Source organism: Bubalus bubalis, chromosome 3 (genome assembly GCF_019923935.1).
Source record: "Bubalus bubalis isolate 160015118507 breed Murrah chromosome 3, NDDB_SH_1, whole genome shotgun sequence".
NCBI lineage: Eukaryota > Metazoa > Chordata > Mammalia > Artiodactyla > Bovidae > Bubalus > Bubalus bubalis.
Genome location: NC_059159.1, coordinates 77,518,008 through 77,545,992, shown reverse-complemented (window position 1 = coordinate 77,545,992; position 27,985 = coordinate 77,518,008). Strand labels below are relative to the sequence as shown.

The window sequence follows — 27,985 nt, the reverse complement described above, 5'->3', positions numbered from 1 at the left end:
ATAGTTTGGCCCCAGGTAAATAACACGGAAGGAACATAGCCCATCTATCAATAAAAAATTGGATTAAAAATTTACTGAGCATGGCCCTGCCCATCAGAACAAGACCCAGTTTCCCCCTCAGTCAGTCTCTCCCATCAGGAAGCTTCCATAAGCCTCTTACCCTTCTTCATCAGAGGGCAGACAGTCTGAAAACCACAACCACAGAAAACTAACCAATCTGATCACATGGACCACAGCCTTGTCTAACCCAGTGAAACTATGAGCCATGCCCTGTAGAGCCACCCAAAACGGGTCATAATGTAGAGTTCTGACAAAACATGGTCCAATGGAGAGGGGAATGGCAAATTACTTCAGTATTCTTTCCTTGAAAACCCCATGAACAGTATGAAAAGGCAAAAAGACAGGACACTGAAAGATGAACTCCCCAGATCAGTAGGTGCCCAACATGCTACTGGAGATCAGTGGAGAAATAACTCCAGAAAGACTGAAGAGACACAGCCAAAGCAAAACCAACATCCAGTTTTGGATATGACTGGTGATGGAAGTAAAGTCCAATGCTGTAAAGAGCAATATTGCATAGGAACCTGGAATGTTTGGTCCATGAATCAAGACAAATTGGAACTGGTCAAACAGGTGATGGCAAGAGTGAATGTCGACATTTTAAGAATCAGTGAACTAAAATGGACTGGAATGGGTGAATTTAACTCAGACGACCATTATATCTACTACTGTGGGCAAGAATCCTTTAGAAGAAATGGAGTAGCCATCATAGTCAACAAGAGAGTCCAAAATGCAATACTTGGATGCAATCTCAAAAACAACAGAATGATCTGTTTGTTTCCAAGGCAAACCATTCAATATCACAGTAATCCAAGTCTATGCCCCGACCAATAATGCTGAAGAAGCTGAAGCTGAATGGTTCTACGAAGACCTACAAGACCTTCTAGAAATAACACCCTAAAAAGATGTCCTTTTCATGATAGGGGACTGGAATGCAAAAGCAGGAAGTCAAGAGATACCTGGAGTAACAGGCAAATTTGGCCTTGGATTACAAAACAAAGCAGGTCAAAGGCTAATAGAGTTCTGCCAAGAGAACACACTGGTCATAGCAAACACCCTCTTCCAACAACACAAGAGAAGACTCTACACATGGACATCATGGTCAATGCTGAAATCAAATTGATTATATTCTTTGCAGCCAAAGATGGAGGAGCTCTATACAGTAAAAGCAAAAACAAGACTGGCAGCTGACTGCGGTTCAGATCATGAACTCCTTATTGCCAAATTAAGACTGAAATTGAAGAAAGTAGGGAAAACCACTAGACCATTCAGATATGATGTAAATCAAATCTTTTACAATTATACAATGTAAGTGAGAAACAAATTTAAGGGATTAGATCTGATAGACAGAGTGCCTGATGAACTATGGATGGAGGTTCGTGACATTGTACAGGAGGCAGGGATCAAGACCATCCCCAAGAAAAAGAAAAGCAAAATGCAAAACGGTTGTCTGAGGAGGCCTTACAAATAGCTGTGAAAAGAAGAGAAGCTAAAGGCAAAGGAGAAAAGGAAAGATATACCCATTTCAATGCAGAGTTCCAAAGAATAACAAGGAGAGATTAGAAAGCCTTCCTCAATGACCCTGTTACCAACATACTAACAAAAAGAGAAAAGTAAAAACTGGGCAAGCAAAACCAAATTGATAAATATCTACTAATGTTGAAGAGTATTGTTTTGTTTTTGTTTTTTTCTGCAAGCCAGAAGTCTTTTTTGTTTTTTGTTGTTCTTGTTTTTAAACAGGAGATACCATGATTTGGATTCTGGTATTTCACTATGGAGAAGGCAATGGCACCCCACTCCAGTACTCTTGCCTGGGAAATCCCATGGACAGAGGAGCCTGATGGGTTGCAGTCCAAGGGGTCGCTAAGAGTCAGATACGACTGAGCCACTTCACTTTCACTTTTCACTTTCATGCATTGGAGAAGGAAATGGCAACCCACTCCAGTGTTCTTGCCTGGAGAATCCCAGGGATGGGGGAGCCTGGTGGGCTGCCATCTATGGGGTCGCACAGAGTCGGACACAAGTGAAGCGACTTGGCAGCAGCAGCAGCAGCATTTCATTATCTGTGGGCTTCCCAGGTGGCTCAGGGGTAAAGAATCTACCAGCCAAACAGGAGACATGGGTTTGAGCTTTAGGTCAAGAAGATTCCCTGGTGAAGGAAATGGCCACCCACCCCAGTATTCTTGCCTGGGAAATCCCATAGACAGAGGAGCCTGGTGGGCTACAATACTTAGGATTGAAAAAGAGTCAGATATGACTTAGCAATTAAATAAGAACTCCATTATCTGCATTGCTTTTAGTATGTTTAGAACAAAAAGACAAGGATAATGGATGCCTGATATTTCCTTTCAGATTTTTCCCCCTTTGTCAAAATGGTTCATTTACTTTTATTTTCAAAGGTATTTCTAGATAATAGACATGATGTTGAATTAAAGTTCTAGCAGCTGTTACTCAGAGTAAAATAAATCACCCCAAGAATCCCTCACCTGTAATTATTACTTCATATTGTACAAATGGCATCAGTCCTGCATTCTGATTGTTCTAGGCATACTTTGTGGTGACTCAGGTGTGGATATGAAAGTCCATCTGGCCAATTATCCTTGCTGTTACCAGAGATGTTTTCTTTTCTCTTCCATCTATATGAGTATTTGAGCAAGAAATACCGTGAACCAGATCCAAGAGACTAAGATAGTTCTATAATTTTTCCAAATGAAAGCAAAAGAAATCATCTTGTTATTTTTTTGGTGGTCATATTTGAATGTACTGTTTTCATCAATAACATAATTGCATAGGACAATAAGATTACAAAATTCAGACTATCCTGATTTATTGTGTTATTAAGACTCCTGTCAATGTCATATTCATGACAGTTATCTATCTCTGTATAGCAGAATTAGCTTGAACCAACCAATCACTGAATTAAAATATTGTTTTCATAATAGAAACCAATTTATCAAATTTAAATAATTTAAGTATTCAAAACTTGCCTTTGTTCACAAAGGGATTACTTATGAGTTTTTAATATTATATAAGGGTACATATCTGACAGCACGGTAATAATGCCTAATAACACTGAGATTTGTTTCTGTTTTCCATTTCATACAAAACAAAAATCTTGGTGTTTAAACATAAAGAATAATATTTTTAAGGGATTGTATATTAAAGAAAAAACTTTCTATATATGTAGACACACATATAGAGAGAGGAGTATATATATGCTATAGATATATCTGTGCAAGTGTAGTGGTATTGAAAAAATACTATACTACTATGTCTAAAATTCCTAGTACTAATTCTTTATTCTACTCCATAGAGTGTAAGAAATAATCATAAAAGCCACACCAGAATACCACTTGAATGGGAGTCTAGACCACAGTCAAGACTTCTGATGGTTATATTAACTACAACAATACAAACTTTAGCATTTAGTATTTTAGCAAAAACATATAAAGCCAATCATTCAAATTTTTTTCAATAGCAAGCACCTAATTAGTATCTAAAAATACGGTACAAGATATTACTGGTTTTAAAAATCTGTTTTAAAAGAAAGGCTTTATAGGAGAAATTAGGACAAGGAAAATATATATAATCATTGTTATAAATTACACACGTAACACATGTCATTAATATATTTTTTCAATTGACCTTTGTCATTATTTCAAAAGTACCTCAATTTTGTTATCATCAGGTCTTCCTAATGGATTACAAAATTGAGGAAATTTTGAACCAAAGACAAAGGTTGTAGAAAAGCTGGACTGTCCAGGAACAGATAATTCTTCAAATATTGACATTTTAAAATGGAGAACTACATATCAAAAAGAAGAAAATGCTAAAACACTGTATTTATTTTCAGGAGTATAATAGGATTACAAATATGAAGTCTATTAAAATGATATCAACCATTTCAAATTTTAATCTTCATGAAAGCAATGTTTAGAATTTTTTAAAAATCAGAATAATTTTCAGAATCTCCAACACCTATCTGAACATTTGCTATTGCTATGACTGCAACCTTGAAAGTATAAAAGAATAAATCAATGAGTATTATAAAGTGTGTATGAGTATATATTTCACTATATTTTCTAAACTGAATGTTTTTTCATATTGCATATTTGCTACAGAGATTTTTTTAGAAAGACAGAAATTTTGAGACTCCCCTGGTGGTCCTATGGTTGAGACTTCACCTTCCAATGCAGCGGCTGGGGGTTCAGTCCCTGGTCAGCGAGCTGGGATTCCTCATGTCCCAGGGCCAAAAAATCATTAAATACATTAAAAAAACTAATAACTAGAAGCAGTATTGTAACAAATTCAACAAGGATTTTTATGGTTCTCATTAAGAAAAAACTTTTTAAAAAGACAAAAAACATAAATGCTTAAAAATAATAGAAATAAGAGTAACAGTGAAAACTATCAGATATGAGAAATATCTGAGATTCAAAATATGTGTCATATAGTGTAGTCCTTACTTGTCTTGTTTTTCTTTAAATTAATTCATAAGGCATTAATAACTAGAACTGCCCTGCTTTTACTTTAATGTATTCCTTTATCTCTAAGCTTAATTAGGACAATTTAGTGAAAGTGGAAATATAGTTCTTCATTTTGATTCGCTTCCACCATTTCCAAATAATATATATGCAAGATGCATCACCAAAAGCAATGAGCTTTGATAATTTCAGACCTATTTATGTTAGCTGACTCCAAAATCAATGTCTATATTCCTTTTTATAAAAACACAACCTTTTGATAGTCAAAGTACTGACTGACAGGAATCAGTGATTATCTCCCAAATATAGCCCAAGTATCATCAACACATATTAGATATTCTATAACCATGATGATATATTTAATGTTTAGAATCTTAAAATTTCTATAAACGTATTGAAAGTAAATAGAAATAGGTAGAAATATTTAGAAATAAATTTAATTCTATGAACAATCCATATGTTTCCTATAAATATATTGCTTCTTACTTGGTATAATTGAACATCTAGTTCTTTGTATTTAAACCACTACAAAATAAAACCATCTGCAAAATAAATGAACACACAACAGATTCCAGAAATCAAAATAAAGTATTTAATAAAGCATATTACTTCTACAATTTCTTAGTGATTCATTGGCAAATCTCCAATGCACATTTCCAAATACTCTATATAGTGACTTCAAAATTGTATTAAAAGTATACTTAAGCCTGATGATATTTCTGGGTAGTAGCCAATTTTATAGCAACGACTTTAATTGCATGTATTTTACAAATTAATAGAAACAGCATCTGTGGTGGTCTAAAACAATGCCAATTAATAACAATGCTGCTGCTGAAAAAGTTCATGTTAAAAATTCTTTACCTCTTCCAAAGTCTTGTTTTAAACTATATGTTCCTTTACTTCTAAATATATTTTGGCATCTTTTTAATTACTGACATTCATCTCACTAAAATTCTATAGTCAGTTGATCATTCCTACAAAATATGAGCCATTTCATTTAAAAAATGGTGAGAGACAGGTAAGGTAGTCTAGTACTCCAATAAGGTAGTCTAAAACTCTTCAATAATTTACCATAGTTTGTTGTGATCCACATAGCCAAAGCCTTTAGTGTTGTCAGTGAAGAAGGAAATGTTTTTCTGGAATTCCCTTGCTTTCTCCATGATCCAACAAATATTAGCAATTTGATTTCTGGTTCCTCTGCCTTTTCTAAACCCAGCATGTACACCTGGAAGTTCTCAGTTCACGTACTGCTGAAGCCTAGTTTGAAGGATTTTGAGCATAACCTGGCTATCATGTAAAATTAACACAATCATTTGGTAGTTGGAACATTCTTTGGCATTGCCTTTCTTTGGGATCAGAATGAAACTGACCTTTTGCTGTCCTGTGGCCACTGCCCCGTTTTCCAAATTAGCTGACATATTGAGTGCACCACTATAAGAGCATCATCTTTTAGGTTTTTAAATACCACAGCTGGAATTCAGTCACTTCCACTAGCTTTGACTGTAGTAATGCTTCCTAAGGCCCACCTGACTTCACACTGAACGATGGGAAGAGACCATGGTCTAGGGAAGAGACCACACCATCATAGGTATCCAGGTCATTAAGACCCTTGCATAGTTCTTCTGTGTATTCTTGCCACCTCTTGTTTATCTTTTCTGCTTCAATTAGGTCCCTGCCATTTCTATCTTTGCATGAAATGTTCCCTTGATATCTCCAATTTCCTTGAAGAGATCGGTAGTCTTTCCCATTCTATTTTTCCCTCTGTTTCTTTGCATTGTTCACTTAAGGCTTTCTTCTCTCTCGTTTTTATTCTCTGGAATTCTTTGGGTATATCTTTCCTTTCCCCTTTGCCTTTCACTTTTCTTTTCTCAGCTATTTCTAAGCCCTCCTCAAATAACCGCTCTTGCTTTCCTGCATTTCTTTTACTTGGGGATGATTTTGGTCACTGCCTCCTATACAATGCTATGAACCTCCATCCATAGCTCTTCAGGCACTCTGTCTATCAGATCTAATCCCTTGAATCTATTTGTCACCTCTACTATATAATCATAAGGTGTTTGATTTATTTTAGGTCATCCCTGAATGGTCTAGTATTCTTCCCTACTTTCTTCAATTTAAGCCTGAGTTTTGCAATAAAGAGCTGATGATCTGAGCCATAATCAGCTCTAAGTTTTATTTTTGCTGACTGTATAGAGTTTCTCCATCTTTGGCTGCAAAAATATAATTAATCTGATTTCAGTGTTGACTATATGGTGATGTCCCTTTATATCTCCAATTTTCTTGAAGAGATCTGTCTTTCCCATTCTATTGTTTTCCTCTATTTCTTTACATTGTTGATTTAAGAAAGCCTTCTTATGTCTCCTTGCTATCTTAGTGCATATTTTAGTACAATGTACTAATCTTAATTATGTTGAATATTTTATAATTTCAAATTTTCTTTAAAGTAGGTTAGATACCTTACCAAATGCATATTTTTCATACAGTTAATTAATCCCCCCAGTTTGTGATATTTAAATGCTAATTAATGGGCAGAACTAGTATTCAATCCCCATATACATTGTTGAGTGATAGCCTTTTCCATGGACCTAAGTTGTACAGTAACTCAAGTAGAGAAATATGTAAAGGTCAGGGAAAAACCAGTGCACACATATCATCAATTACCAGCTAAATAGGACAGAGTCCAAGCTCAATTCCTATGACTTGGCAGTAATATCCTGACAACAAGTGAAGAAAAACCCTTTAAAATATAATCACTTAGAACTTGAAATCCAAGGAATACCAATTGATTTTTCCCACATTTTAAGGTTTTAATGGCAGAGTTGGTTTATAGGTATAAATGAAATATAAAGTATATCTTAAAGCTCTGTGTTTGTCCAAGAAAATGAACAGCTTAGTGTGATATCTAGGCTTATAACAATGCAAAAAAGTCAAAGTAGTTGTCAAGAATTAAAGGGACAGGTCAATAAGCTTAGACTCTGTATTTTTGCTAAATTTTACTTTTTAAAACAAAATATCTTAAAACTAGAGCACACAGTCTAAAAGATAAAGAGATTCATGATAAAGCATCATCAATATTCTCATCATCAGGATGGGGAACACATGTACACCTGTGGCAGATTCATTTTGATATTTGGCAAAACTAATACAATTTTGTAAAGTTTAAAAATAAAAAAAAAATTCTCATCAATCACATGTGAAATAAATTAATCATCTCTTATTGGCTAAAGTCGGAGAAGGCAATGGCACCCCACTCCAGTACTTTTGCCTGGAAAATCCCATGGGCAGAGGAGCCTGGTAGGCTGTAGGCCATGGGGTCATGAAGAGTCACACACGACTGAGCGACTTCACTTTCACTTTTCACTTTCATGCATTGGAGAAGGAAATGGCAACCCACTCTAGTGTTCTTGCCTGGAGAATCCCAGGAACGGGGGAGCCTGGCGGGCTGCCATCTATGGGGTCACACAGATTCAGATACGACTGAAGCAACTTAGCAGCATTGGCTGGAGTTAGTTATTACAGTATCAGTTTTGGGATATCCTTTGTGAGTCTCTATTTGATAATATATATATAAATGGGAACTAAAAATATCAACTACTTGTAATATCAAGTGGAACAATGCATGTGAAAATTTATACAGCAAAAGGGACTCAAGATATTTGATACAAGTAGCTAATAAACATACACTGTTTAAAATATTAAAAAATAGAGAACCTATGTCCCATAGTACTAAGAAAATCACAAAGACATTGTGTTAACCATGCCTGTACATGTTCTTACTAATCTTATTTCACCATTATATGTTCTTTCTTTTCATTTTGCTTGAATTCAATCTTGTTCCATATTTTTTGTTCCTTATGTATTTCCAATTGTTTTAAGAACAAAAAGTAGCTTGCTCATTTAGCTAGGGCATTTATATTAGTGAGTAGAATCAATTTTTGCCAAGCTTTCATTAAATCTAACATAATTCATTCCAATCAATTTCTTCATTTTTGTTTCCAATGTTAATGATCCAATTTGCATTCTTTGCTAGGACCATAATTTTGGCAGCATCTAATGGGCAGAGCAGAAGACTGCTATAGAATTTAATACATATGATAAAGAGTTTGTTAGTGTTTATTTTAGCAATACATGGCCTTGGTAAATGACAGTAACTTCTGAAGTAAAAATAGAATACTGTCTGTCTACATATTATTTCAAATAAAAGGTTATCAACATTATCTAAAAAATGAACAAATTCTTTTTATCATTTGCCAAATAAATCCAGGGAATTTTTTTCTTAAGTGTCAAATATATTTTTTTAGTCTTAAAGGTGATGAAATACAAGCCTTGCAGTCAAATAGGTAACATTGAAACCAGCCTTTATTCCACATATTCAAATGTTTCTATTCATGTGAAGAATCATGAAATATCTATCAATAGGATATGTTATAAAGGATTGTCATGTACTTCCTGGATCTTTATAAACCTGAACAAATGAAGGAGCAAGGGATCAAGGCACAAAATATCTGTCTGATTCTTGACCTTTTCCCATGGGCCCCAGATAGACATCTTTTCCACTAAATGGTCACAGACATATGTCTATTCAACTAATGCAGATGGGGTTATCCGATGAATTAGGCATCCTAAGAATTTTATAGTACTTTTGGATAAAAATTGTTTTGGTTACTGGTATTTATTGAACAACTAAAAATCAATCATTTTCAGGAGACTGCTCTTAAGCTCTCACATGGGTTCCAAACATTGAATAGCAATCTGTAAAAGCAACAACATGTTTATAATAAAGAGAGAAGCTCTACACTAAAAATAGGCTGCAGTGAAATAAATTCAGATTACTGTTGGCTGATGAAGAATGCCTTTAAAACTTTATTAAAGTGCCTAATTTTCTCAATAATATAACCAGCTTTATTACTAAACATTTTATAAGGAAAATAAACATACACATATTTTATGTTGTGGCATCTGTGTACCTCAGATTTATCAGCTTCCAACATTTACATGAGGGCAAAAGTTGCAGTTATCATACTACTCATAGAAAAGATTATTTGTAGGGAAAAGGAGTAAGGGGAAAGTATATATGCTAATATAGAAAGAGAAAAAGAAGTATCAACATTATTATCTCTTCCAATATAAAGCTCTATCTCTTCAGAGTTAGCATCTTAGACTCTGGAATCTCATTGACTTGGCTATATGTTCTGTTCTGTTTCTGATTTTCCAGTGACATCAATCTCTTCAAATCTAGTTGATAGCAACAGTAATGATGTAATGTACTTTGAGAAGGATTAGAGAGAAAATATACATGAAGCACTTATCACAGGGTCTTGTATATAGTGTTTTTCTCTTACTGTCATCATTATTATTTCTTCGTGAGGAAAGATAATGAACAATTTGCCAACTTTCTGTTCCCAGAGAAAGGAGAAATATTACCCTTAGGCTTCTCATAATACCCTGTTTTACAATTCTGGAATAAATTACTATGCTTGTATTCCTTGGTGCAAAGATTCTGAAGATTTTTTCCTTTCATAAAGTTAAAATTCCCAGATTTAACAGTTGAAAGTATTTTTTAAAATGTGGCTGTGTTCATCATTTGCACAGATAAAAGACTGATCTCTACTTCTCTGGACTTTTTAAATTTTAGTGTCTTTCTCCTATCTACTACTGATGCCAACAATCATGAATATTGTAGTTCACTGACTACAATCCTCTTTTCCCACACGTCTCCAAGAATCAGAGTTCAGTAGAAATAAATAGTTGACCTATCTATTTCTTATTATCATCTCTTGGAAGATTGTTTTTTAACAGTAACCTAAAAATAAATGAGAAAAAAAATCACAAAGTAAAAATTAATACTCCCCAAAATGTACATAAATGACTATTATTTTATTAGAATAATCCACTGTAAAAACAGAGAAAAACATCAATCATAATATTTAGTATATAATTAGCTTTTATAAAATTATGAATTTTTTAAAACAGTGAAAACAATGCAGTGTATGTTAGTTTCAAATAAATCTGTAGCTGATTACTATCTAAAAATAGGCAGCTTATTCCAGAGTAAATAGCTTACACTGCCATCTCAAGGAAGCTAAGAGCACAGGAAAAAAAAAAAAAAAAAAAAAAAACTGAGTTCAAAACTAATAGAACACCACACATACACACAGAACAAAACAAAACAAAACAAAAACTTTTCTTCATTGAGGAGCAATGGCAGAATGAAAGAACCACAAGCAGCTATGGTTATAGACTAAGGACCTAAAAGTTTTCCTGCCAGAACATTCCAGAAGTGGCAGCAACAAAAATTGTACCACACAGAGAATTTAAAGCTTTCCTCTCTTTTTATCAAATGTTACTAAAGATTGCTTTGGTAAATATAAACTGAAGGAAAAGGGGATAAGGCAACACTGACAACAAAGCATCAGTGTGCGCGCGTCACTATGGCAGGTCAGTTGCAAAACCACAACATGTCCCTTGAGATGTAACTCAACGCCCATGGAAAATTTGCAAGAAGAAAAAAAAACAAAAGGCCTCATAAGACTTTTCACAATACACTAAGCAACTGAAAATACATTTAGCTTTTATACACATCACTAAGAACTGATAGGTGATACAGTAATGTAGTTTCTACAATATTGGGATTTTAGTTACCCCTAAATTCATATTATAGCAGTCAATCAATTGTTGGCTTTAGGCAAGAAAAGAAGATAAAACCAATGGTTTTCATTTAAAGCCCGGGTTTTTTCCCTATTCCTAGACATGAAACAATAGATAAATGTACTTTGGTCCATGATTACATCTCATTTATGCATATAGATGGAGTATCAATAAATAAAACTAAAACTCCAACAGAGTTTGCATGTCATTAAATTTCTCGTGGTAACTTCCAAGTCTGAAGTACATGAAAAAGTTATTGATGTCTTTCAAAAGTAACATTTCATTACTAATGGAACACTTCATAAAATGCTAACCCTCTAAGATAAGTCTTTGAATATCAATTTCACATGATACTTCCACTACAATGTAACAGGAAATTCACTCAACCATATTTTTATTACACCTCATAAATTTTTACCTGGGAATAAACTGAGCATATACACTCTTTCAGGAGGCTAAGGTACCACTTAGTGTACCCAAGGTCTAAATTTTAAGCCCAATATCCAAATTATTACTGTTTCCTAGAATATATGATTTATTGGGGGGAATAAAGGACAAAATAAAAGTAGCAATAACAATAAGTTTTATAGGTAAAGCATATAGGTAGGCTTTTCTACTAACTAGTTAAGATTTCATAAAATCACAGAAAAATTAAGAACTAAATTATATGTAATTCCCAGCATTCCCCACTTAACTTTCTAAAGTTTAAAATATTCACTCAAGAGATATTCAAACTCAACAAAATGTCAGTGAGCATGTGAGATTTACTATTACATGAAGCTAAAAGAGAAACAATTTCTTTTCAAGAAATTCCCACAATTATAGGGTGGCAATTGGAGAGACAGACTCATAAATAGTCACTATAAGATGTGATTGGTATAATCACAAAAGTAATGTGTTTTATACATACCAGAATGCTGCCCTTTGATATCGCTTGTCAATGCAAACCTGAAAAAGAATGCCAAGACCAACTAAAGATGAGCATGAATCATTCTGAAAACACAAGTAATAACATTTGCTGCTGCTGCTGCTAAGTCGCTTCAGTCGTGTCCGACTCTGTGCAACCCCAGAGACAGCAGCCCACCAGGCTCCCCCATCCCTGGGACTCTCCAGGCAAGAACACTGGAGTGGGTTGCCATTTCCTCCTCCAATGCATGAAAGTGAAAAGTGAAAGTGAAGTCGCTCAGTTGCGTCCAAGTCCCAGCGACCCCTTGGACTGCGGCCCGCCAGGCTCCTCCTTCCATGGGATTTTCCAGGCAAGAGTACTGGAGTGGGGTGCCACTCCCACTTAAAAACTGTTTGAATATTTAGAGAGTCAAAAGTAAACTCAAGATAGAAATAGATTATGGTATATGAAACCTTATACCACAGCCATTACAGCTGAAAGGAATAAGATATTGTCTGTGTGCGTTGGGGTGGGGCTCTTACTATAAAATGATGTCACACTAAAGAAGCCCAATCTTACACTTCACAGGTCTATTTAGACAAGTGAAAGTGAAAGTTGCTCTGGTGTGTCCAACTCTTTGCGAGTCCAGCTCTATACAGTCCATGGATTTCTCCAGGCCAGAATACTGGAGTGGGTAGCCTTTCCCTTCTCCAGGGGATCTTCCCAACCCAGGGATCAAACCCAGGTCTTCCCTGGTAGCTCAGCTGGTAAAAAATCTACCTGCAATGCAGGAGACCCTGATTTGATTCCTGGGTCGGGAAGATGCCCTGAAGAAGGGCTAGGCGACCCACCCTAGTATTCTTGGGCTTCCCTAATGGCTCAGCTGATAAAGAATCTGCCTCCAATGTGGGAGTCCTGGGTTTGATGCCTGGGTTAGGAAGATCCCCTGGAGAGGGAAAGACTACCAACTACAGTATTCTGGCCTGGAGAATTCCATGGAGTATTCCATGGGGTCACAAAGAGACATGACTGAGAGACTTTCAATGCAGACAAGAAATTACTCATTTAAGTCTAACAGTAACTTGACACTCCTTCCTTTTCTGTTTTTTCTTAAATCAAGAAGGATATAGTACAGTTCCATAAAAGTAATATCTGATTTGTGCAACATAATAATTTTACCCACTTTTCAAATTTTGGGTATGAGATAATGTGTGATTTTGCTTTGTTTTCTTACTTTATATTACTGTGAAAAATGAAGGCTTTTTAAAAGAGAATTTTGACCTCTTCTTGCACATTACTACACCCTTGCTCCTCCACAACAGTATATTTTCTAAGCTCTAAAAGATATAGACTGTGTAGAAAAAAATGTATTAACACTATGTCCATATATCTTTTTCCTTATATTATTCAGATGCAACTTTCTAGATTCATTTGGATTAACAATTTTCAGGTGAAAAAGAAAACTTCTTTGATAAAGAAAATTTGCTAATAGGATTAGGAGATCCTTTATTCATTTTCTTAATCAGTGATGTAAATTCTACTAATAACTAAATGAGAATCTTCAAATGAAAGAGGATTTGGAGGACAAGCTCTTTAGCAGACTGAATGCAATATAAAACAATCTGCACTCAAGTCTGTTGTCCAAAGGATTCCAGAATCATCCTCTTGAGACTCATTTCTATTGTGGAAGAAATGAACCGCCTGCCAGTGGCTTATACTACAACTGTGAGATCTTACTGAATCACCACCCCATTTCTTCCCACTCAGTCTTTATTTTAGTTACCCAAAGGAGTGTGTGTGTGTGTGTGTGTGTGTAGGAAAGAAAGAAAAATGGGAGAAACAGAGACACAGAGAGAAAGAGATAGACTACCCTAAAACTTCATCCATCTGAGATCTGAGAGCTTCCATTTCATTATTTTCCTTTGTGTGTCCAGCATTGAGACTGAAATTTCAGTATGAGTTAGAAGGAAAAGCCTTCACAGATCCACCAATCCTTGATTTTCCCCTCATGAGTCATTTCTCAGAGTTCCAATCACATGGGCTTGTCCTCCTCTAAGCTCTAGTATTCTCTTAGAACTTCCCTTAAATGACCCAAATGCCCCTGCACTCTGCCCCATGTCTTAGATGTACTGTTTCACAATGAACATAGAGTCACTTGAGCTAGTCATGCACAAAAGATGGAATGGAACCCAAGGCATCAGGAATAGGCAGAAGGAAAATGTAAGTTGGTAGCAATGTTTTTCAGCAAATTCTCTTTCTAATCTCTTTCTGTAACTCTTTACTATTCCTCATGGCTACACACTTACTGAGCTTACTTTCCAAAGTAATCTGGACAGATCTTTCCCACTCATCCTCACCCCTCTCCTCATGACCTTATATCCCCTCTCTGTATTAGACAGCAAGCTAGGACTACAAGCTAATCAATTTTGAACCTCTAAAGATACTGATTTAGAAGTTAACATACAAGCTTACTAAGAAAATATCATAATCCTAAAGACACTTATGGTGAAAATTCCAGTCACCATCACAGGCCAATGTGATAAATTAAGACCAAGTAAGCTAGTGGTAAAGACCCCACCTGCCAATGCAGGAGACATAAAAGGTGCGAGTTCGATCCCTTGGTGAAGAAGATCCCCTGGAGGAGGGCATGGTAACCCACTCCAGTATTCTTGCCTGGAGGACTCTGTAGACAGAGGAGCCTGGTAGGCTACAGTCCAAAGGGTCACAAAGAGTTGGACACAACTGAAGCAACTTAGCACACATGCACACAACATCTTCAGAATACTCTGTAAATTACAAAACTCTTTCTCATGGATTATTTCCAAATTTTCACAATGACCTAACTCAGAAACTCCTGTTAGGCTCCTTTTGAGGATGAAGAATTTCACTCAAAATTTTCAATGATTTCCCAGAACTTCCGGAGAAACTAAATAATAGGACCTTGTCTTAAAACTTAAATGGATGGTTTTCAAGCTTTACAGTATATAAGAAGCATCTAAGAGTTTATAATAATGCAGTTTGCTGGGACTCCACAACCAGGGTCTGTGAGTTTTTAGACATACTACAAACGTATAAAATTCTAAGTCAAAGATATAAATGTGCTGGAATTCTGTCATCCTCAAACTTCCATATGAAACAAAATCACTTGGAGGGCTTAATAGATTGCTGGGCTATATATAACCTCAAGAGTTTCTGAGTCAGTAACACTTAAAAGGAGCCTGAGAACATGCATTTCTAACAATTTCCCAGAAGTCTCTGCTGATCTAGGAATAATACTATGAAACTTCTTTATAATGAAGGATCCCAATCATAGAAACAGAGAATGTCCAAAGATATGGGTCTTAATGATAAGCTGCTGCTGCTAAGTCACGGCAGTCGTGTCTGACTCTGTGCGACCCCATAGATGGCAGCCCAACAGGCTCCTCTGTCCCTGGGATTCTCCAGGCAAGAATAAGCTACCAGATGTTAAAAATAAAAGCTAGAAGGATTTTATTCTCATGAATCTATGGCCTATAAGTGGTCTTGAACCATAATACAAACCTCATCACAGTCCATTTGTTAATGCTGAAAATACTATAAGCCCAAGGAGAAATATGCCTAGACAAATAGTAGTGAAGTCAACAAATATTAACAAAAAAGGAAAATATTAAAAACAACAAGTGAAAAGCAACAAATAACATATAAGGGAATCCCCATAAGGTGATCAGCTAACTTCTCAGTGGAAACTTCGTAGGCCAGAAGGGAGTGAGTGGCATGATATATTTAAAGTGATAAAAGGGAAGAACCTACAACCAAGAATACTCGACCCAGCAAGACTCTCATTCAGATTCCACAGACATATCAAAAACCATACAAACAAGCAAAAGCTAAGAGAATTCAGCAGCACAAGACCAGCTTTGTAACAATGCTAAAAAAAACTGCTCTAGCCTGAGAATCTACAACTTGAAACAAGAAAATTAAGGAGGAAAAAGCTCACTGGTAAAGACAAACATATAACAAAGGTAGGAAATCACCTGCACACAACTATGATATCATAACCAGCAACTGTGGGAAAAAGTGAAAGCTCAGTCATGTCCGACTCTTTGTGACCCCATGGACTGTAACCTACCAGGCTCCTCCATCCATGGGATTTTCTGGGCAAGAATACTGGAGTGGGTTGCCATTTCCTTCTCCAGGAGATCTTCCCCACCCAGGAGAGCACAAATACAGGATATTGAAAATGCATTTGAAATTAAAAGAAAGCAAATGTGAAAGTCACTCAGTCGTGTCTGACTCTTTGCGACCCCATGGACTATACAGTCCTTGGAATTCTCCAGGCCAGAACACTGGAGTGGGTACTCATTCCCTTTCTCCAGGGGATATTCCCAACCCAGGGATCGAACCCAGGTCTCCCATACTGCAGGCAGATTCTTTACCAGCTAAGCCACAAGGGCAGCAACTCAAAGTGATATTGTTTATATATAGACTGCTATACTAAAACCTCATGGTTTTGATCTACGATAGCTGCACACAAAAAAAGAAAAAGGAATCCAAACACAACACTAAATTTAGTCATCAAATCACAAGAGAGCAAAAGAGAAAGGGAAGAAAAAAGACCTATGAAAACAAATCCAGAACAATTAGCAAAATGGCAGTAATAATATACATATCAATAATTACCTTAAATGTAAACAGATTAAATCATCCAAACAAAAGAGAAAGACTGGCTGAATAAATACAAAAACAAGACCTGTAAATACGCTGTCTACAAGAAGATATGCACTTCAGATGTAGAGACATTCAGACTGAAAGTTAGGGAGTAGAAAAAGTTATTCCATGCAATAGAAATCAAAAGAAATCTGGAGTCCGAATGGTCATATCAGACAAAAATGACTTTAAAATAAAGACTGTTACAAGAGGTAAAGAACACTATGATGATCAAGGGATGAATCCAAGAAGAAGACATAACCATTGTAAATATATATGTACCCAACATAGGAGCACTTCAGTATGTAAGGCAAATACTAACAACCATAAAAGAAGCTGACAGTAGAATTGAAAGAGACACATGTACCTCAGTGTTCATCACAGCACTGTTTACAATAGCTCTGACATGGAAGCAACCTAGATATCCATCGGCAGATGAATGGAAAGCTGTGGTACATATACACAATGGAATATTACTCAGCTATTAAAAAGAATACATTTGATTCAGTTCTAATGAAGTGGTTGAAACTGGAGCCTATTATGCAGAGTGAAGTAAGTCAGAAAGAAAAACACCAGTAAAGCACATTAACACATGTATATTGAACTTAGAAAGATGGTAATGACGAGCCTATACACGAGACAGCAAAAGAAACACAGATATAAAGAACAGGCTTTTGGACTCTGCAGGAGAAGGCAAGGGTGGGATGATTTGATAGAATAGCATTGAAACATGTACATTACCATATGTGAAATTGATGACAGTCCAACTTCTATGCACGAAACAGGGCACTCAAAGTCGGTGCACTGGGACAATCCAGAGGGATTAGATGGGGAGGGAGGTGGGGGCGGGGTTCAGGACTGGAGGACACGTGTACACCCGTGGCTGATTCATGTCAGTGTATGGCAAAAACCACCACAACATTGTAAAGTAATTAGCCTTCAATCAAAATAAGTAAATTAATTTAAAAAAAAAAAGAATAAGACGCTAACAGTAATACAATAATAGTGGGGACTTCAACATCCCACTTTCATCAATGGACAGATCATCCAGACAGCAAATCAGTAAGGAAACACAGGTCATAAATGATATATTAGACCAAATGAATTTAACTGATATTCACAGGCATCCCATCCAAAAGCAACAGAATATATATTCTTCTCAAGCGCACATGGAACATTCTCCATGATTGATCACATGCTGGGCCACAAAACAAGCCTCAGTAAACTGAAGAAAGTGCAAATCATGTCAAGCATCTTTTCCAACCACAACTCTATGAGATTAAATACAAAAAAAAAAAAAAGTAAAAAAACCAAAAACATAGAAACTAAACATTATCCTACTAAAATAACCAATGGATCACTGAAGAAATCAAAGAGGAAGTCAAAAGTATGTACAAACAAATGAAAATAAAAGCACAATGATCCAAAATCTACAGAACACAGCAAAAGCAGTTCTAACAGGGAAGTTTATAGCAATACAATCTTATCTCAGCAAGCAAGAAAAATCTCAAAACAACCCAACCTTACACTGAAAGCAACTAGAGAAAGAAGAATAAAGAAAACCCAAAGTTAGTAGAAGGAAAGACATCATAAAGATTAGAGCAGAAATGAATAAACAGAGGTGAAGACATCAATAAAAAAGATCAATGAAACTAAACACTAGTTCTTTGAAAAGATTAAAAAAAAAAAAAGATAAACCTTTAACCAGATGTATCAAAAAAGGGGAGGGAGAAGGTTCAAATCAATCACATTAGAAATGAAAAAGGCGAAGATATAACTAACACCACAGAAATACAAAGGATCATGCAAGACTGTATGCAACTATATGCCAATACAAAGAACCTAGAAGAAATGGACAAATTCTATTATTACTGAGAAGTAATTTTAATAGTGTACAAAGAAGACTACATAATGCAAAGGATAAAAAGGACCTTATATAGAAACATTTTTTGATTATTATAAAAATGAAACTATTACAAAAGAGAGCTATCAAGGAAGGCATATTACAAATACATCTCTGAAAGGACTGTTTGCTCTTAGCATTTGAAAATAAAAGAGTTGATAACTTTCTCTAACAGACTGTAAGCATCAGAGTATGAAGAGTAAGAGTATCTTATTTAATCTCATATACAATACTGAGTCAAACATATGAAGAGCTTATATATGCTTGCTGAATGAGTATAAAAGGTATAATAAATGAATAAATATAATAATAAATTAATGAATGAGTAGGTATGAAAGGCATTACTCAATAGAATACCTGTGTCAGCAAATATTCTTTCCAAGTGATCTGATAAGAAATAAAACAGGTTATTTTATAAAATATGAATCAAACTGTATACCTTTGTGACTTGAATAAACAATCATTGGAAAACTTATATTATATAAATACAAAATTTTAAATTATGTTCAATTTTAATATAAAAGTGAATCATTAGGTGACTCAGCTGGTAAAGAATCCACCTGCAATGCAGGAGACCTGGATTCAATCCCTGGGTTGGAAAGATCTCCTGGAGAAGGGAAAGGCTACCCACTCCAGTATTCTGACCTGGAGAATTCCAAGAATCTTACAGACTGGTGAAGTCAGACATTTCTTTATGTAGAAGGCAATTTACTGAATCCAGAGTGTAATGAAATACACCACCAAAAAAAGGCTATTCCAAAGAATATACATTAAAAGATTATTTCATTACACTCTGGCTTCAGTAAATTGCCTTCTACATAAAGAAATATCTGACTTCACCAGTCTGACAAATTTAAGAATCTTACAGATTTTATCAGAGATAGAGGCAGAGGAAAAACATTAGAGAAAAGGAGATTGAATATTATCTAATTGTATTTCCCACTCAGTATAAAAAAGAAGAGCTTGTGAGTGCATTAATCACTTTTTCCAGCTTTACCTTAAAGTTTTAAGATGTTTTGAAGTCATGAGAATTAAAAATATATTTTAACACTAAGTAAAACACTCAATATATCAAAATATCATTTTTAGCAAAAAAGATCTGGAGGTGTGGTCATATTAAAATAAACTGACTCTTTTCCAAATCAATATTGATATCAGAAACTTATGATGTCTTATTTTTATTTGTACTAAAATACAGCTTACAGAAAATGTCTAAGTCCCCATCCACCGAGTTTTCACAGCAGATTTTCATTATGAATCCTTTATTGATGCAGAGCCTTCTTTTAGATTCTGATCTTAGATAATTTTACTTTTCCATGTGCACATGCAGTTGTGGATACAGAGGAACAATGAGCAGGAAATAGGACTTATGAATCTAACAGCATACAGAAAACATGCTCATGATTGAATCTCATGACTGTTCCTTTCTCTAAAGAAAAGTTTTTTTCTAGGTATCAGGAAAGCTTAGAGAAAACCTTGGCGTTAGAAGGACATATATTCATTCATTCATGCATCCAGTAGACAAGTACTGTGTCTTACAAAGTACAAGAGTCAGTGCTAAGCCCTAAGAGTAAGAAAGCCCCAGTTCAGAAGACAGCCATGCAAATATATAGAAAAGGACTGAGGATGACAAAGGTAACAGCATCTTCATTTCTAAACCTGTTTTGGAATCTGCAAAACTAATACAATTATGTAAAGTTTAAAAAATAAAATAAAATTAAAAAAAAAAAAGAATAGGTTTGCATGATAACAAATCAATAATCATATGGTGCTTTGTAGTTTCCAAAGATGAACACAACAGTATCTTGTGTCCCACATGCTATTTCATACCTTTGTTAAATCACCACATGATGGTGTTTATGGCTCCTCTCCTTGAAACTGGGTGGGCCCTTGTAACTGCCTTGACCACTGAAATCCAGATTAAGTGATGGAATGCAACTTGCAAGGCTAGGCATAAAAAAAACCATGCACTTATACTTCATTTTCTTAGAGTATATGGAAACTAACTACCATGCTGTAAGAAACTTAAACAGCCAATAAAGGGATTTACATAGAAAGAAAACAAGTTTCCTGACCGACAGCCCCAGTTGAGCTCCCAGCTGGCTATCTATCCCAATATGCCAGTCCTGGGAATGAGTCACCTTGAAAGTGAAACATCAACTTTCCACCTGAGGTGGCTCAGCTGAGACAAGCTATTCCTGTCAAGCCCTGCCCAGTTGAACATTCATGAGCAATGCATATATTTGTTCTTTTAAACCACAAACTGGGGATGATTTCTGATGCAATGGTACAGAACTGATACAAATAACCAACATTACATTGTGAAATAAAATATTGAGAACACAACTATGGACATATGAGCTGGCATTTGTTTTGAAATAGGTATTCCATAACTGAAAATGACACAATGTTATCAATTAATTAGGGAATATTATTTTCAGTATATTAGCTATAAAGTAGAAGTAATCAAGATTTAAATGATCTACAGTTGGGTGGACAGTTAGGGATAATAATTAGGAAAATATAATTAAGCAGAGTGCACTTAAGTTTCCGAGGTGCCTCAGTGGTAAAGAATCTGCCTACCAATGCAGGAGACGGGAGTTCGATCCCTGTGTCAGGAAGATCCCCAGGAGGAGGGCATGGCAACCCACTCCAGTATTTTTGCCTGGCAAATCCCATGAATAGAGGAGCCCGGTAGGCTATAGACCACAGGGTCGCAAAGAATCATACACAACTTAGCAACTTAGCATGCATGCACATGCAAGAAGCAGAATTTCTACAAATAACAAAGGTAGATAACTTGATTCAGCCAGTCAGTTTATATACACAGACACACACACATGTATGTGTGCATATGTGTGTGTTTATAATCTGCAAAGCAAATATTAGAAGTATGTAGATAACTCCATAACTACCTTATTGTAGACACAAACAAGTGGGTACAGAGCTAATAACTCATTCATTTAATGGTTTAGCTGCTATAACATAGCTTTAGTAAGGATACTTTTATCAACATTTACAACCTTGACTCAATAGTACCACTGACGTAAGTGTTTCATTTCTCCTCTTAGCTTTTCCTTGGAAATCTTGGGAAAATGAAAATCTCTTTAAACCTTCAAAAATCTCCCCTGATGATTGCTATTACAGCAATGGAAACCAAAATGTTCATCCCACAGTTTAAAAATCTATTAAAAATATTTTTCAATTTCCCAACTGTATTTTCCCTGGAATACTACTTACTTTCAATATTCATATTTGGCCTCCTAAAATATTTCCCACAAATTAATCCAATAGTTACTTAAATATATATTTATTGAACACCTGATACTTCCCAGACACTGTTCTAAACATTAAGAATAATGACTCTAAGCACTAGCGATATAGCAGTTAAAACCGTAATAGCAAAGTTCCTATTCTCACAGACATTATGCCTTGAAGATCCGAAGCTTTACAAAGACTCCCGTAGTTGATTGAACAACCCAGATCATTTTCTCACAGACATGATACTAAACATTACTTGCTCCTGGCACAACCTTAAATTTGAACATCACCAGAACTTCATAATGTCTACTGAGCCTACAAGAAGCTGTAAGTGATTTTCTCTAAGTCTGGAATAGATAATAGAAAGAGGACTATGGGTTGCAGGGTAAAAATCATTTGTAAAATAGACAAACTTTTTTCCCATAGAAGTTTATTTATTTACAAAAATAAAATTAAGTGGCTGTGACCTATTGATACTTAAAACTTAAGAATATGATCAAGCACAACAAAAGAAGAATCACACAAAAGGGAAGGGAAGTCACTCAGTCGTGTCTGACTCTTTGCGACCCCATGGACTGTAGCCTACCAGGCTCCTCCATCCATGGGATTCTCCAGGCAAGAGTACTGGAGTGGAGTGTCATTTCCTTCTCCCAAATGAATCACACAAAAGAATAAGCTAATTCCTCATGTAATAAAAGATTCATCTTTTACAGAGTAAAGTCTGATTTTCTTTAGAACAATAGATGTTTATTTTTTTTTTTTTTAAAAGTTCTACATTATCTAACATCTAAATCAGTGCTAGCACTATTCTCCAGGAAGAAAATATTAGTAAATATGTGTATAGACACCATCAAGATTTATCTTTATATCTGTGTCTGTGTGTGTGCTGTGCTGCCACTTCAGTCGCGTCCAATTCTATGTGACACTATGAACTGCAGCTCCAGGTAAGAAAACTGCAGTGGGTTGCCGTGCCCTCCTCCAGGGGATCTTCCCAACCCAGGGATTGAACTCACATCTCTTCCAACTCCTGCATTAGCAGGTGGGTTCTTTACTACTAGAGCCATCTGGGAAGCCCATATCTATCTATATAGATACATATAGTGTGTGTGTATGGGCTTCCCTGGTAGCTCAGTGGTAAAGAATCTTTTTGCAATGTAGGAGACCAGGGTTCAGTCTCTGGGTTGGGGAGATCCTCTGGAAAAGGAACTGGCTCCCCACTCCCATATTCTTGCCTGGAGAATTCCACGGAGAGAGGAGCTGGCAGGCTACAGTCCATAGCACAGATCAGATACGACGGAAGGGACTAGGCAGCAGCAGCAGTGTGTGTGTTTATATATACACAAATTATATATATACATATTGTATTTCATTATCAAAATAATAGTTCTACGATGACTTTCAAATAGAACTAAGAAGGTGGGGTCAACTACACTGTTAAATGTTAAGGACGAAAAACATTAAACAAGTGGCAGATTAGACTGAAGAAATGCTTCTCTGATTTGTGTGTAAATATATCCATTTTTTTAAAAAAGCTAGATGTGATCTTAGTCATGCTTTAGTTCAGAAGGTGCATGTATTTTTTGTTTCACCCTTTCATGTATGTTTTCTTTCACCCAGAATGTCTAGGTTAAAAAGAAACAGACCAGCCCAGATATAAAATGTATTCTCTGGTTATAGAAAGTCCCTGCTACCCACTCACCATACAGTCTGGACTCACATGGGCACTGGACTTTGTGACTTTGATCTAAAAAGCCCACCATATAACAGGTAAAAAAAAATCAAGGCCTGAAAAATAGTTAATTACCCAAAGCAAAGCATACACATAATATTATTGTTATTATTATAAGTGGTATTTTATAAAATGTTAACAATATATAAATGGATGTTTTAATCAATATTTGACATTTATATTGTAATATGTAAGTTCCAGTCCAAAGTACTTCAACTGAAATATTTGACATTATTTTTGCATATTCAGCTTATCTTTCCAGTTTGTTAGATTTTTTAAACCCATTCACATGAATGTTTTCTAAATTTTATAGGCACCTCAGAATTCATTTACCTCATCATATAATGGGATTCTCTTTCTTATCATTATAAAAGGGATAAAATACTAAAAAATATAAGCAAGCAGACAGAATTTCAAAAAGATATATATTAATTGATAGATAGAAGAAAGGAGGGCTTCTTTTTTGTTGTCATTTTTAATAAAGAGGTTTTAAAAGAATCCTCACTAAATTTGGGAAACCTCATCTAAAAAGCCAGTTTCCCCATTTCTATTTGAAAAGAATCAAGCAACCAAAAATCTACATTGCAGGCAAAAACCGCCTATTTGTATCACATAAACAAGTAGCAGGAAAAGGATATTTCTCCTCACTTTTGAGGTATTCAATAACAGACCATAAAACATCAAAGGATTTATAAGTTGTCATCTCTGCAAATCATGTATGTCTCCTGAACAAATATGCTTTAAATAAAGACAAACAACTGTAACATAATAAGGATCTGTGCAGATCATCTTTTACTACCGCAGGTGCTCAGAATATTCATAAGGCAGCAAATGGAGCACTTCTGTTTTCACACTTAAATTTAGTTTATCTGAACCAGCATGTCAGACTGGCTGTCAGCAGAAGAGATCCTCAGACATTAATGTTCTTAGTACTGCATTAACACTTGAAACAAGAAACGTAAGAGCTTATATGTGACATGTCAAGACTGCTTTGGAATGATTTCCTTTAGTAGACAATAAAAAGCCCAAATGACAGTACTAAAAAAAACAGGTGTATTTGGGGGAGAGATTCTGAATGAAACAGAATCCATCCTGCTACTTTCTACTATTTAGAAAACAAACAAACAAAAATCTAGTAACATCTTACAGCCTTCAAAGGACTTTATAGGAACAAACCCTTTCACACATATTTTTAAAATATGTGATATTATACAAAAGGTATTTTTGCCTGTATCTCATGAAAAGCATCCATGAAACCACCCAATTCATGCTTTCTACTTGCCCTGAATATATTCCCGAAAAATTGTTTCTTCTACCTATTTTAATAATTTTAAGTTTCCTTTGTGTGAGAAATGACTTATGCACCTTGCAATGCAGCTGTTATCTTTTTTCTACTAAGAGGATACTCATGGTTAGCTACTCCCAAGACAATTTTTGTACCTGAAAAAAAAAAAAAAGGAAATTACTATTTTGAAGATGATATTTCACTCAAATAAAATTCTTCTATTTTTTCTTATTTTAAAAACACATGTTTAAGAAGACATCAGTTCAGTTCAGTTGCTCAGTCATGTCCGAGTCTTTGCAATCCCATGAACTGCAGCACGCCAGGCCTCCCTGTCCATCACCAACTCCCGGAGTTCACTCAAACTCATGTCCATCGAGTCGGTGATGCCATCCAGCCATCTCATCCTCTGTTGTCCCCTTCTCCTCCTGCCCCCAATCCCTCCCACCATCAGAGTCTTTTCAATGAGTCAACTCTTCACATGAGGTGGACAAAGTACTGGAGTTTCATATTTAGCATCAGTCCTTCCAAGGAACACCCAGGACTGATCTCCTTTAGAATGGACTGGTTGGATCTCCTAGCAGTCCAAGGGACTCTCAAGTGTCTTCTTCAACACCACAGTTCAAAGGCATCAATTCTTCGGTGCTCAGCTTTCTTCACAGTCCAACTCTCACATCCATACATGACCACTGAAACCATAGCCTTGACTAGACAGACCTTTGTTGGCAAAGTAATGTCTCCGCTTTTTAATATGCTATCTAAGTTGGACATAACTTTCCTTCCAAGGAGTAAACGTCTTTTAATTGCATGGTTGCAATCACCATCAGTGATTTTGGAGCCCCCAAAAATAAAGTCTGACACTGTTTCCACTGTATAGTCAATAAGCACATGAAAAGATGCCCCAAATTGCTAACTGTCAAGAGAAATGCAAATGAAAACTAAAATAAGGTATCACTTCACATTGGTCAGAATTGCTATCATTAAGAAGTTTATAAATAATACATGCTGGAGAGGGTGTGGAGAAAAGGGAATTCCCACTGTTGATGGGAATTTAAATTGGTGCAGCTGCTATGGAAAACAGTATGGAGGTTCCTTAGAAACTAAAAACAGAGTTACAATATGATCCAGCAATCCCACTCCTGGCCATATACCCAGAGGAAACTCTAACAACCCTGTGGACTGTGTCCATGGGATTTTCCAGGCAAGAGTACTGGGGTGGTTTGCCATTTCCTTCTCCAAATATAAAAAAAGATCCATGCACCTTACTGTTCATAGTGGCACTATTTACAGCAGTCAGGACATAGAAGCAACATATATATACATATATATATATATATATATATATATAGAGAGAGAGAGAGTGTACTACTTGGCCAAGAAAAGAATTAAATAATGCCATTTGCAGCAACCTGGAGAAACCTAGAGATTAGAGATTATCATATTAAGGAAAATAAATCAGACAGAGAAAGATAAATATCACGTGATATCACTTACATGTGGAATCTAAAATATGACACAAATAAATTTATTTACAAAACAAAAACAGACTCAAAGACATCGAAAACAAACTTATGGTTATCAAAGGGGAAGGGGGGAGGAATAAAATAGAAGTTTATGATAAGCAGATATTAACTACTCTATTAAATGGATAAACGAGGTCCTACTGCACAGCAGAGGAACTATATTCAATATCTTGTAATAAACTGTAATGGAAAAAAAATACTAAAAAGAATATAGATAAGTAGATAGATATCTGAAACACTTTCCTATACACCAGAAACTAACACAACATTGTAAATCACTTATACTTCAATTTTTAAACACACTGATTTGTTTAAATGATAAACCATGTAGAAATTAAAAGACGCTTATTCCTTGGAAGGAAAGTTATGACCAACCTAGATAGCATATTCAAAAGCAGAGACATTACTTTGCCAACAAAGGTCCGTCTAGTCAAGGCTATGGTTTTTCCTGTGGTCATGTATGGATGTGAGAGTTGGACTGTGAAGAAGGCTGAGCACCAAAGAATTGATGCTTTTGAACTGTGGTGTTGGAGAAGACTCTTGAGAGTCCCTTGGACTGCAAGGAGATCCAACCAGTCCATTCTGAAGGAGATCAGCCCTGGGATTTCTTTGGAGGGAATGATGCTAAAGCTGAAACTCCAATACTTTGGCCACCTCATGGGAAGAGTTGACTCATTGGAAAAGATTCTGATGCTGGGAGGGATTGGGGGCAGGAGGAGAAGGGGACGACAGAGGATGAGATGGCTGGATGGCATCATTGACTCAATGGACTTGAGTCTGAGTGAACTCCGGGAGTTGGTGATGGACAGGGAGGCCTGGCATGCTGCGATTCATGGGGTCACAAAGAGTTGGACATGACTGAGCGACTGAACTGAACTGATAGCAAATACAGTTCTGAGCTAGAAGTTGAAAAACGTGAATTAATTCTCTCATGTCTCATCAGCTCTGTGACTGTAGCCCACCAGGCTCCTCTGTCCATGGAATTCTCCTGCAAGAATACTGGAGTGGGTTGCCATTCCCTCCTCTAGGGGATCTTCCCGGTCCAGGGATTGAACCCAGGTTTCCTACCTTGCAGGCCAATTCTTTACCATCTGAGTCACCAGGGAAGCCCCAACACTTATTTGTGTAAATGTTAAACTATGTGGCATAATAAATACAGTCCTGAGAGAGAAGTTAGACAATGTGAATTAATTCTCTCACATCTCATTAGTGTTATAATAGGCAGAACATGTAAGGTTTAAGATCTCAGTTTCCTCAACTATAAAATTGGAAGAAAATCTCCTTAACAAAAATGAGAGCTAAAATGAATAAATTAATACATGAAACTCTTCTGTAAATTTAAAGTACTATATTTGTATATTTGATGTGATAGACTCTGCTCTTCACCCACTCATCAACCATTCTCCCACATTTTTCTTGTTAACAAATTTGTTCAATGTCCCTGGCTCTAGGGAATGGATGGTAAAAGCTGATAATCGGGATCTCACCCACCTTTGCCAAGGACTGGCCTGGAGAGGTGGCTA

General features: G+C 35.9%; 1 long non-coding RNA gene across 1 annotated transcript in view; it reads right to left on the bottom strand.

Annotated features, from left to right (window-relative positions):
• Positions 1-25,099, bottom strand: part of LOC123332760 — a 50,440-nt gene extending 25,341 nt beyond the window's left edge. Inside the window, exons 1-2 of the long non-coding RNA XR_006549775.2 lie at positions 25,023-25,099; positions 12,103-12,140 (exon numbers count right to left, since the gene is read on the bottom strand). This is a non-coding gene — a long non-coding RNA (uncharacterized LOC123332760). The remainder of the gene's footprint in view (positions 1-12,102; positions 12,141-25,022) is intronic.
• Between the last annotated feature and the right edge of the window lie 2,886 nt (positions 25,100-27,985).